Here is a 12533-nt window from a genome sequence, read left to right on the forward strand (position 1 = left end):
TGTTTTCAAAGGTTAAAAGAAACAGATACCTATTATATTTTGGTAAATATTTACATCATCATCATATTTAAATTTAAAAAATTTTTAGAAAAGGAATTTAAAAAGCCTATACTAAAATTATTATTAGATTATTTGCCCAGGCAGCAGCTGGTTGAGCAACAAATATTCAAAGATTATTATAAGAAAAAACTTTTGCTAAAGTTTAGATATTAAAAATAGCTTTTAGTTGTCATTAATAATTTAAGATGCATTGCTTTTATGTTTATTAACCAATAATATATGTTATATAAGAATGGCTTTTCAAAACTTAGCTTACACTACCAATATAGCTAATAAAATAACAGCTTTCTCATAAGCTATGAATAAGTTGTCACAAGCAATAGATGAGTGTTCGTTTTTGCCCATTTATCTTAATTCCTTTAGGTCTTTAGAAATTATATATATTTTGTTAAAGAGACAAAAGGATATTATTTTTCCCCTTTGTTTAGTACTTTCATAACTTATCCTTGCATAAGTTAACTCTTATAATCTATTTTTCCTTCAGCTTAGCATCTGTTAACATATTATAGCATGTACTTTGGCAGATGCTGTTTTAGAGTATGAATTATTTTGAAGCTTAACGTGTATTTGAAAACTAGATCAACCACTTATTATCTGTACAAACATGGGCACATTACTTAACTTTTATGTTTTCATCTCTATAAACTGGGAAGAATAACATGTTTCATGAAAGGATTTTTGTTAGGATTCAATGAAATAATGTATGTAAGATATCTAACATAGTGCCTATGACAGAATTTGTACTCAAGTAATAGTGTTTCTGTAGAAACAATTATTTGTAAGGGGACTACCTTTATGATATGATCTTTATAAATGATCTTTAATTTTTATATCCTATTTTTCTATTTTAAGTATGAGACTGACACTAAAGACTTCTAGATTCATTACTCTTTAGCCATTTTTGTCATTTTTTAATGTAATGGTATGAACAATTTATCAAGGGCTTTCCCTGATTGTGGTTATAGTTTTCCTAGTTCAGATTTTATAAAATCAGAAATATGGAGATTAAAGATTAATGGTGGCTAATTCTGCTGTCCTAATGTTTGTATGTCCCCTGTTACATGTTTGAAAGTGCTTTTGCTCATAAAAATTATATACAACTCTCAAATTCTTTAGGGGCTAGTCTATATTTTGATTCATTTACTGAAAAAATGAAATTTTATTTAATATATTTCTCATAATATCTGTTAGTGATTATATAAAATAGATTAGAATTTAAATATAACCATATGAAAATGTGAAGAGGATAGAGAGGTTACCTTCAATTGTGATATGATGGTATATGTCATGGTGGTGTGTTACTTCACACTGGCATAATAATTGTGCACTTCAAGAGCAATTAATCCACTTAAGTGCTGACATCTTGCATTTATTATAGTGAATTTAGCTGCATACAGTACAATATTCTTGAATATTACTCTGTAGCTTTTGCTATTTTTTGCCAAAGTGTTATTACATAAAGTAAAATGACCCTGCCATTAACTGAGGTTGTGGTTGATATTTTGCCAGTAAATATAAATATTATATCATAATGTTAAATTATTCTATTTATTATACATAGAGTTGCTAAAAATAAATTAGTTTTGCATTTTTTCAGAGTCAGTTATGGAAGGTATTAAAAAGTCTACAACTTGTGCAAATGGAAATTTTAATGCTAATAATTTGAAAATAATGTTGAATGCCTTCAAAGGTTGAAATAATTCATTTAAAAATCCTTGAGCAAATATATTAATTTTAGCCAAAATATTTATTCATAATATCATGCCATGTTAAGTATTAAGTAGATAAGGATTAAATGAACATGTTTATAAATTGTGCTAAGTAGAAAATCAAATAAATAGAAATATTTATATTATTACACTAAATATATTCTGCTTACATAAAAAGAAGTAAATGTAAATCACAATAAAAGCAATTAAGAGATACTAATTATTCTCAAGTTTTAAACTCTATTTATTTTAAATCATGCATGCATAACCATGGATCTCTTAGATTGTATTTTGAATTAGAAAATACAAAAATAAGATTCCAGTGAAGAAAACCAGTCAAAATTTACATTTTAAAAACTTCTGTCAATATCAAATATCTACAGTATCATCAATTTATGAAAAATTGTGGGTTTGTGGATTAAATATACCACAATTAAAAATAAATGTGTTCAATTAATATTTGTTTAATTGAAGTATATAATGTGTATATTTGAATATAGCATATAAATACATAAAATATATAACAAAAATTCAAGTTATAAAATATATGTGTAGTCTTCTGCAACTTGGTTTTCTTATTTGGTGTTTTGTTGCTAAGATTTTTCTATGCTGCTTTATGTGGCTGTAGTTAATTTCATAATATTTATTTTACTGTTCTGTTGTTACAGTATTTTGGGTTGTTTCCAGAGTCTTGGTCTAATAAACAATACTGCTATGAGTATTCTTATATACATCTCCAAGTGCACTTGGGGAGAATGTTCTGTAGGAGACACAAACTGAGGAGTGGAATTGGAGATGGGGATTTGATTAGACAGAGTCATATATATATTTTTTAAAATCAGTTGAACATATTTTCAAACCCACACACAAGATTCCTATTCCTCTACATCCTTTCCAGTACTTGATATTACTGGAGTTCTTGATTTTTGCCAATCTAATGAATAAAATATGTTGCCTCATTGGGTCTTAATTTCTGTTTGATTACTAATTAAATTGAACATAGTCTTTTTGGTTATAGGCAATTCATATGGTAGCTTCTGTGAAATAACAGATTAATCTTTTGCCCATTTTTCTATTATGTTGTTGGTCTTTGAAGAATATTTGAAATGTATGTTTGACACCAATTTCTTGATCATTTATATGAATACAGTTATTTTGTTTTAGATCATGACTTATGTTTTTCTTTATAATGTCTTTTAATGAAAATGAATGCAAGTTATTCATTTTGATGTAATCAAATTCATCCACACTTTCTTTTATGGTATCACTTATTGTCACTTAACAAATCTTTCCTATCCCTTCTCATTAATTTTCTTTTGGCATTTTTATTTATTATTTATCTTTTTACCACATAATGCAGTATGTAATTGCTAAAACATAGACATTTTCTTCCATAAGCACAATATAGTTTTTTAAACCAAGAAATTAACATCAATGCAAAACTTTTATTTAATTTATAGAATTTATTTAAATTTTTCTGTGTTGTACTAATGTCTCTGTAATTTTTTAAAGCTAACTCTTTAATTTTGAGATAGTTTTAGATTCACATGCATTTGTAAGGTGTGAATCAAGGAGGTCCTATGTACTCTACAACCAGTTTCCCCCTGCGGTAACATTTTGCAAAACTATAGTACTATATCACAACCAGGATATTTTTATAGAATACTTTCATCACCTTAAGGATCCCTGGTGTTGCCCTTTTATGGCCACTTCCACCTCTATATACTCCCTGCCCCCAATCCCTAACCCCAGGCAACCAAGATATTTTCTCTGTTTCTATAATTATTTCATTTGAAGATCATTATTTAAATGGAATTATACAGTATTTGACCTTTTGGGTTGACTTTTATACTCAGCATAATTCCCTTGAGATTCATCCAAGCTTGTTCATTCTTTTCTTATTACTGAATAGTAGTTAATTATTTTTTTAGATATTTGGTAGAATTCTCCAGTGAAACTATTTGTACATGGGTTCTTTTTGAGGGGGAGTTTTTTAATTATAAATTTAATTTCATTAATGCTTATGGAGATATTCATTAAATATTTCATTGTATATTATTTCATCTTAGTTTTCATAGTATTTCATCTTAAGTTTTCATAGTTTGTGGTTCCATTACTTTTAAGTTGTTAAATTTATGAACATAAAATTAGTTATATTTCCTTATTATCCTTTTAATGACTGTAGGATCTGTAGTGATAAAATTCCTGTTTCCATTCTTGATATTTGTGATTTGTGTCTTCTGCCATTTAAAAAATTTTTATCAATGTAATTAGAAGGCGTTAACTAATTTTATAGATTTTTTCCACAGAAGCAGCGGCTTTTCATTTTATCAAATTTTTATATTATTTTACTTTGAATTTTTAATTTTCAATTTTTTATTTCATTGATTTCTGCTTTTATCTTTATTTCCTTTCTTCTTCTAGTTTTGGGTATATTTTCTCTTCCTTTTATACTTTCTTGAGGTAAGAACTTAGGTTATTGATTTGAGATATTTTCTATTCGGTAATATAGCATGTAGTGCTCTATATGTTTTCCTCTCAGCATTGCTTTAGCTGAATGCCCCATATTTTGATATATTGTATTTTTGTTTTCATTCGATTATATATATTTTTCTTTTTATTTCCATTGAGTCTTCCTGTTTGACTCATGGATTATTTAGAAATATGCTGTTTAGTTTCTAAGCATTTAGAGATTTTTCTTGTTTGATTTCTAGTTTGATTACATTATGGTCAGGAACACATTACCTTTTGTTGCTAGGTTAGGGATAAGGTCTGGATCACCTTCTTTTGTTGGGTATGGAATGGTAAAATGCCTTGCCATTATGCTATTTGTTCAGTCCTTGCATCTCAACCATCTTACCTTCCCATTTCCCCATTTCCATCTTTTAAAATTCCTCTTAGGTTGTCTCTCACATTATTTTCAGAGTTCATAGTTATACTAAGCAGGGAAGAGCAGGGGAGAGATGAATCTACACCATTTTTTTCTGAACAGGAGATCTCTTCATAAAATTTTGCTTTCTAATTTTAAATATTTAATTACCTTGAAAATGAGTTTTAATTAGAATGTAGTAGGAATCCAGTTTCACTTAGTTTTATCAGATAATTGCTTGTCCCAGCAGAATTTACTGTATGTTCTTCATGGTCTGCAGTATCAGTTTAATTAGTTTCGATGTATACATGAGCTTGTTTCTGGACTTCTTGTATGTTCCATTGGTGAGTTTGTTTAGTCCTGTGGTAGTATCATACTTTTTAATTATTATAGTTTTTAATAAATTTGTATGTATCTTAAGACAATTCCCTCAATCTTGTTTTTATCCTTGAGAAATGTTTTTAGCTATTATTTCACCTTTCTTTTTCTCTTTTAAAATAGCCCTTCCAAGTTCATAACACATTTTCTTACAACTGTTATTGAACTGTCTTTGGTTTTATAGATCGATGTGGAGATTCTGTTATCTTTATGATATTGGGTCTTTCAGTGCATGAATGAACATAGTTTATTTCCTCATATATTTGGACTTTATTTAGTGTCTTTCAATGACATTTTAATAATTTTCCCCATACAGATCTTATACATGTTTTTGTTAAATGTAATTCTACATAACTTATGATTTTGCTTTTGTAAATGGTATCTTTTAAAATAAATAACTTGTTCCTTTGTTGGCTTTAAGGCCTCCTTCAACAGAAATCAAGAGGGGGCTTATGAACTTAGTGCACGATCAGCCCTCTATCCAACTCCATGCCTTCATCAGCAGGATTGGAGAGGGAACTCTGGAACTTGGAATAAGACCACACTTCGGCAGGACACCATTGGCAAGAGACAGCAGAGTGCAGGAGCACTTTGGATAAGACCACCCCTCTACAGGACTTCATGCTTTTGTCAGCAGGAGCCAAATGGGAGATTCTGAGCAACACATGTTCCTAACTTGTCATCTCCTAATCCTCTCTTTAGTCAACACCCACACCCTTTATCCATGTTCTTTTCAGCCTTCACAAGGAGCCCAAGACTCTCAGTTTGTCATTTATTCTAGAACTCTAATCCTCCCTAAGGCTGCTTGAATCACTTTTTCTGACCCAATCTTTTTTTTCCTAACTTCGAAAACTCTATGTACTCTCTGGAACTCAAGGTTAGTAAACAACAAAACACTCTATATTTTAATCTTCTACTGTGAACATACCCTTCACCTTCTGGGATAATGACAATCTATCTTTCCCTTAGTGATTTTTTTCCCCCTGCAGCCAGTGTTGTTCTGGTAAATGCTTAACAATAAGCTCTTTGGAAAAAGAAAAGAAAAGAAAAAAGCCCCAATTTGTAGTGGTTTCCAGTTTCTTTGCTGTAAATACTCACACCATAGCCATTCAAATTACCATCTCACTTGACTGAATGACATCCGGAAGATGTCCACAGTCAGCTCTCCTGAGCCAGTGTGAGCCAGCTCCAGACATGTCTTACAACACCCTTAAGGGTAATTGTTTTTTGTACTCTACTCTCAGCCATAATGTTGGACGTGGAAGTCAAGTAAGCATCCTCTTTGCTTCTCATTGCTACTTTAAGTCCCTTCCCCCTCCCTCCTTATGAACACACCTTTCTTTGAATCTCATATCATCAGATTATCCCACTCACTATACCTTTTTATTATAGGCACCTCTTCTAAGGTCATTTTTGGGTCAATTTAAAAAAAAAACAATCCATCCACAACATTACTACATCCTCAGAAATGATTCCTGATGCAATTCTTCAAGATTTGAATATTTACAGGGATGATCCTTCTAACACCTTGGACTCTCAGTTCCTCGCCAGCCTCTCCTCCAGAGATCCTGTTCTTTATTCCATTCTTAGCCACTCACTTTCATGGTCATTTCCTAGGCCTTGTTATTGCCAAGAAATACCATAATTTTTCATTTCTTTTACTGTTTGCTCCTCATCTCCTGAACCTCTGCACATTGAGGTGTTCCAGGGCTCAATTCTTGCATCTCTTTCCTTTGTTGTTGTCATTCTCTAGGTGATCTCATCCCGTCTCAGGCTTTAAATTCTGCCTATATGTTAATGACTTCTTAATGTACATCTCAACTGAGATATCTTCTCCCTACTCTGGTTTAATATATCCAACTCCTACTTAACACCTGCAGTTTGATGTTGATTCCTCATTACAAGTATATCTCCTACAATTTTCTCCATCTTAATTAATGGAAACCCCATCCTTCTTTTTTACTCTAGAGTCATTCTTGAGTCATTTCTCTTTCTTACACCTCACATCTGATATGAAAAAAAAAGTTTGGTTTTATCTTTGAAAAATATCTATGCTTTCATCTTTTTTACCACCAGCACTGTCTCCTGGGTTTTGTTTTTTTTTAAATTATGTCTAGCTTGTATTATTGCAAAAGCCTCCTAACCAATCTCTGCTTTTGTGTTTGTTTTCCTTTAGTCTCTTTTGAACACAATAGCCAGAGTGATCTTTTTAAAACATAAGTCTGTCTGTGACATTTCTCTGGTGAAAGCTTTCCAGTGCCTTCCTATCTTACTCAGAGTTGCAGGTAAAATTGTTATAGCCTTTTTACCTCCCTGACCTTATGCCTACTATTCTTCCATCTTTTGCTTGATTGCAGCTACACTAGACTTCTACGTGTTTGGAGAATGCTGTAGCCATGCCTTTGTCTTGAGGATTTTGCACTTGAGTCTTCTGCCTGTGTTGTCTTTCTTCAGAGATCTAGAATGACTCAACCCCTCACATCCTTTAAAACTTTCCTCAAATGTCCCAATTTCAGAGAAAGCTTCCATAGTTAACCAATCTACATTTTTATACTGCCTCTAATTCTCTGACACTTCCTGGGCCTCTTACCTGCTTTATTTTTTCTCCTTACATGTCTTACATAATATTTCTCTTATATGTTATATTGATTGTACTTACTAACTCACTTATTGCATCTCTTACCACCAGAATGTAAGCTCCATGAAAGCAGGGATATTTATCTTTTTTATTCACTGGTATATTCCCAGTGCCAAAAATATGTCTGGCAAATAAGTATCCCACAAATATTTGTATTTGAATGAATGCATAAATTTAAAAAAATGTATTTTTGTTGCTATCAGTCCATCTGAAATACAGTGACTTTGCTAAACTTCCTATTACAATAACTTTTCTGTAGATTTTGGGGGTTTTCTTTGTAAATAATATCATCTGTGAACAATGATAATTGTGATTTTCCTTTACGAATCCTGGAAAATTTTATTTATATTTCTTATGTTTGTGCATTAGTTATGTCCCTCCAGAAAGTAGTTAAATAGAAATAGTCAGTTAAATAAAAGTGATTATCCTGTTTATGATTTGATTTTAAAGGGAATACTTCTGATGTTTCAACATAAGGAATGTTATTTGTTGTCTTTGGTGGATATTCTTTATGTTTCTGAGATTATTTTCTTCATTAATGTTTTTTTAATGTAGTAAATAATCCTATGGATCTGCTAATGTAAGCATCCTTTTCCATACCTAGGACAAAACTAACTTATTCATCATGCATTATTTGACTTTTGTATCACTGTATCTAGTTCATTATTCTTTCTTAGGATACTTACATTTTATGAATAAAATCAGTCTTTAATTTTACTTCTTAGTCACTATGTTTTTATAATTTTGTTATCATTGAATAAGTTGAGAGTATTCCCTCTTTTCTATTCTTTGGAAGATATTTTATGTTATCAAAGGCCTGTTTCTTAAATGTATAGTAGAAATTTTCTGTAAAACTAATTATAACTATTATGTATTTATGAGAAGATTTTATACTATGGATTCAGATTTCTTTTTAAAATAATAGGATGATAGAGGTTATTTCTTCTCAAATCAGTATTTGTAATTTATAAAGTAATATGTTTATATGAGTATGACCATTTTGTCTATGTTTTAAATTTAATAGCTTAAAAGGATTTATCATATCTTTATCTTTTAAATATCAAATGGATACATAATTATATTCTTTTTTTATTTCTGAATTCTATTTCTCCACCTCCCTTTCAGCAGTTCTTAATTTCTTCCCTGTCTCTCATCAGTCTTTCTGGAGATATATGAATTTCATTGGTACTTTTGAAGATCCAACTTTTGAGTCTTATGATCCTCTATTATGTCTAGTTTTTTTTCTTTCATTACTTTGTACTTTGATTTCTATGATCTCCTTCTGTCTATAGTCTTTAGGTTTATTCTTTGTTTCCATTTCCAATGTCTTAAGTTGGGTATGTAGCTCATTAATTTTTGGCCTTTCTACTATTCTAGGTATTTACTGTTATAAATTCCCCCTTAAATACTGTTTTAACTGCATCCTACAGGTGTTTATCTGTAGCATTTTAATTTTTGTTAACTTTTAAGTATTTTAAGATTTTCATTATGACATTTATTCTTTTCACTATGTATTTTTCTCTTTTAGTATTTATCCTGAAAAATTAAGCATGCACATGTAATGCAGTCTAAAATTAATTACTTGAGTAGTACAAAGAACTTCAAACACTTTGACTTAAATTAAAATATTTACATATATTTTTTGTCTAGTAATTAGTTCTGTTTTTAACATAACAAAAAAGACATTGTTTTATAAAGACGATTTACTTTATAAAAAACAATGCTTGTTTAGATTTATCCACAAATTTATTAATTTCATTTTCCTGACTGATTTAAGATCTTATCTTTGTCTGCTCTGTCCAGCAGTTTTACCATAATAGTTATATATATATATTTTTCCATCTGTCCTATAGAATATATTATGCTTCCTGTATTTAGGTAATATGTCTTTTCTCATTCCTCAAAATTCCCGCTCATTATTATAGTAAATATTGCCTTTCCCCCATTGAAAAAAATTATCCTTTCAAGGATGCAGTTATATATGAATGTATGTTACATTGTCTAATTCTATCTTCCATATTATTTAAGCTCCCTTTCAAGATTTTTATATTCATATCTCCTTATACTTTATTCTCCCCAATTTCTTCATTCTTATTTTTTATCTCTTTGTAATGTTGAATCTTCTTTTTTATATCATCCCTTGTGTTTTTATAAGTGAATAATTATATGGTTTACCTCTACAGACATCTTATTCTTTAAAAATTGTTTGTAATTATTGTTAGCTCTTTGCTGATTGTGTTTGTATGTGTACCTTTTTAAAAAAATTTTTTTATATAAAAAAACTTTTTATTTAAAAAATATTTTCTCTCTTTCTGTTTTTAGTCCGAAGTGAAACTAGTTTCAACCTTTTTGTTTTTTAACATATCTAAGATTGTGTTTCTCTTTCTCATCTTTTGCATGTCTTTACTGTTTATAGCTCTTGTTCCACTATTTTCCTTTATTTTTTTTTCCTTTTTCACTACTGTTGAGTGCAGCCACACAATAAAATCAACTTAAGTTTTACTTAATTTCTAGTTGTTTTTTAGTGGGAGAATCCTTCAGCATATGTAGTCTTATAATATTACAGGAATCAAAAGTCTAATAGTTAATTTTAGCAATTAAGACTTCCCTTTTATGTCTTTTTGGAGAATGCAAATTGAGGTTTATCGATGTTTAATCTATGAAGAGAATTATAGCAAATTAATTTTCTTATTAATTTTTATTTTTTATTTTTATGGATACATAATAGTTGTACATGTTTATGGGGTGCACGTGATATTTTGATACAAACATACAATGTGTAATGATGAAATCTGGGTAATTGGGACAGCTGTCACTTCAAACATTTATTGTTTCTTTTTGTTGGGAACATTCTTAATCTTCTCTTTTAGCTATTTTGAAATGTATAATAAATAAATTAATATTAACTGTAGTCACTCTATTGTGCTACCAAGCACCAGAACTTATTCATTCTATGTAACTGTATTTTGTACCCATTATGCAACTCTCTTTATCGCTCTCTCCCCATTACCCTTCCTAGCCTCTAGTAACCACCATTCTTTTCACTACCTCCATGAGATCAATTTTTTGTCTTTCTGTGGCTGGCTTCTTTCACATAAAACAAAGTCCTCCAGTTGCATTCATGTTGCTGCAAATGACAGGATTTCATTTTTAAATGCCTTATTTGGAATTAAAGTATTTTATAGTCAGTAGATATACCCAACTCTTGATTAGTTTTATTATTTCTATGTAGAATAAGAGAAAGCAAAAGATGACTTTGAAAAGTTATTTTACTTGGTTAGTAAAAGTGCTGTAGGAGTTGAAGTAATGTCAAATACATCTTTATCTTTGGAAGAGGCATAAGATAAAATGAAATTATAGATACTCAAAAGGGAGATGCCTTAGGTTCAGCTTCTTTTAACCAATAATAACAAAGACAATAGTGGATTAGTATACCTGTCATTTTCTCATCCTTTTCATTAGTTTTCTGTTTTCCAAAAATTTTTCTACTTATTATCATGAATTAGGTAGTGCAGGCTTCATAGTAGAAGAAAAGACATATAAACTACATGTAGTTACTTTATTCATTCATCTTTACTCATTGGAAATTTATTCAATATAAGACATGGAAGGCAATGAGTAGGCATGGGATATACAAAGAAAGACGGAAGAATCCTGGTTTTGAGGATTTCACATGCTAGATCAAATGGACTTTATATTCAGGAATAAAAAATCATCTTATTTCACTAGATTTTAAACTCTTAACTTTGGAATATTAGTGCATATATACTAATTGAGAGCTAAGGGAGTACCACAACATTTTATTTAACCATACTTAATATCTGTAATTTGTATTTAGGTAATTTATGAAATAATTTTATGAACCAAAAATTCAAATCATTGAATTTTAATTAATAAAACACAAAATTTATAATTTCATTTATTAGGATAAAGAATGTCATCATATTATAGAGAAAGAGCTGGTGTTTAGAAATCAGATAGACCTAGGCAGTGTTACTCTAAGCACCTTACTTAACCTTTATTAATAGAAATTTTATTACTGTAGGCTTTCAATAAATCCTAGCATATTTCTCAGATTAACTTTCCTAAATTACTTAGAGTGACATCTTATGCTACTCTCAATTGTTCAATTGTTTTTTATTTTGGCTCTTTACTTTCCACTAGTTCATTACATCTCAGACTCATCCTTTTCTGGCGATAGGCTAAAGGTTAAGATGTGAGTCTGATACTATGTCACAGTGATAATGAAGACAAAAAATGAAACCAGCATGGTATACAATCTAGAGGAGTAGGAGGAGGATATCATGATAAGAAGAGATAGATCCAAAGAGGAGAAGTAAATGATAGTGTCATAAAGAAGAGATAAAAATAAATATTAAAAAGATTATGAATTTTCTCATTCAAAATGGATTATAAAGTTAATTTAAAACAATTATTAAGTGATAATTTTGAGATATGTAGTATTAGATTTATAGTACTGGATCCATATACTATATATATGTAATATGAGGATCTTTTAATCTATAATATCAGATACTATTGGGTTATATTAGATAATGCTGTTAATTAGTATATTGATACAAGACTATGGTTTCACTGAAGCAAACATGAAAGGTTACTTGCATTAACATTCTTATTGCATTTTCTGAACATATGTCTTCTAGAGAACATGCCATACTATTTCATAGAAGTTCATGCTTGTCATAAACTAAACCTACATACTCATTCATTTCTAATAGTAACCATGAGATTAGGCAGTACTTGTAAAAAAATTTTAGAATATAATTGAAATATTGCTTCAACTGTGGCTGACAAAATCCAGTAAGAGTTTTTCTGCATAGAAAAATCATTATTTTGTATATATGTATATATGTCTGTG

The 12533-nt window shown here is 29.8% G+C and overlaps 1 protein-coding gene across 1 annotated transcript in view; it reads left to right on the forward strand.

The window, feature by feature from the left end:
- Nucleotides 1-12533, forward strand: part of SPAG16 (sperm associated antigen 16) — an 838437-nt gene that overhangs the window by 72545 nt on the left and 753359 nt on the right. The window lies entirely within an intron of this gene.

This window comes from Microcebus murinus, chromosome 8 (assembly GCF_040939455.1).
Source record: "Microcebus murinus isolate Inina chromosome 8, M.murinus_Inina_mat1.0, whole genome shotgun sequence".
Classification (NCBI taxonomy): Eukaryota; Metazoa; Chordata; class Mammalia; order Primates; family Cheirogaleidae; genus Microcebus; species Microcebus murinus.